The sequence below is a fragment of the Rhagoletis zephyria genome, unplaced genomic scaffold (assembly GCF_001687245.7).
Source record: "Rhagoletis zephyria isolate East Lansing unplaced genomic scaffold, Rhagoletis_zephyria_1.1 Rzeph_scaffold_78204, whole genome shotgun sequence".
NCBI classification, from domain to species: domain Eukaryota; kingdom Metazoa; phylum Arthropoda; class Insecta; order Diptera; family Tephritidae; genus Rhagoletis; species Rhagoletis zephyria.
Window position 1 is genome coordinate 1 of NW_016235253.1, and position 865 is coordinate 865.

Genomic DNA, 865 nt, shown 5'->3' on the forward strand with positions numbered 1-865 from the left:
CGAACAGCGACAGATCGAAGGGGAGATATATAACCTATATCCAGCGCTGGTTCAATGGACCGACACCGAAATAGCCGCTCTCAATAGTAAAATATCTGCTTATGTTGGCCAACCATGGTTGATAAAACNTGATAAAAGCCCATGCCCTACACCCAATGAATGAGTTGGAAATATGTGAGGGAGCATATCGGGAAGTGGAGGCGAATGAGGTGTTAACACCTCAGGGTCGTCTTCATCAAATGATACATGATTGTTATCGAACCGCTCGGTTAAAGTTAAAACCCGAGTCGGCTACACGCCAGGCAGATCTGATCGGAAAATTTCAGTCGAAGATTCGTGAACTTTGGATGTCTTCACCGAATACGGGAATCCCGATGGGCGATTCCCGATTAAGTTTGAACTCGGCCTTCCATGGTTTTGAGATTGAACGGGGGACGATGAGTTCAACTCATAATACTGTTCCATCCCAATATTTACCCTTAATCATACCAGATTCGATTCTAAACCCGCATATACCGACTTCGGTTCAGGCAACTAAATCACGGTATACCCTGACCGTAGTACGGTTAATTCAAATGCTCTACCAGCCGTTCTCAATTCAGTGTCAGGCGGGACGGAACCAACACCCTCATTACACCAACTGTCCGAAATGGTGTCTGAGTTGTTGTGAACCCAAACACAGATGCAACAGCAAATGATCCGTGACCGGATTCATTTACAGACACCAATCCCTGACGTTCGTGACATGAACCAAGCCATGCCAACGACCCGGAATCATAGCTGGATACCACCCTCGGTGGATCCTCCTTATGGTTCTTTGGGTGGTCCTTCAACCTTACAAACTCAAACGATCAATACCTACCGT

At 46.4% G+C, this 865-nt stretch overlaps 1 long non-coding RNA gene across 1 annotated transcript in view; it reads right to left on the reverse strand.

Annotated features, from left to right (window-relative positions):
- Positions 1–250: 250 nt before the first annotated feature.
- The window catches only part of LOC108357469 (uncharacterized), an 812-nt gene continuing 197 nt past the window's right edge, over positions 251–865 (reverse strand). The window contains exon 2 of the long non-coding RNA XR_001846655.1: positions 251–858. This is a non-coding gene — a long non-coding RNA (uncharacterized LOC108357469). The remainder of the gene's footprint in view (positions 859–865) is intronic.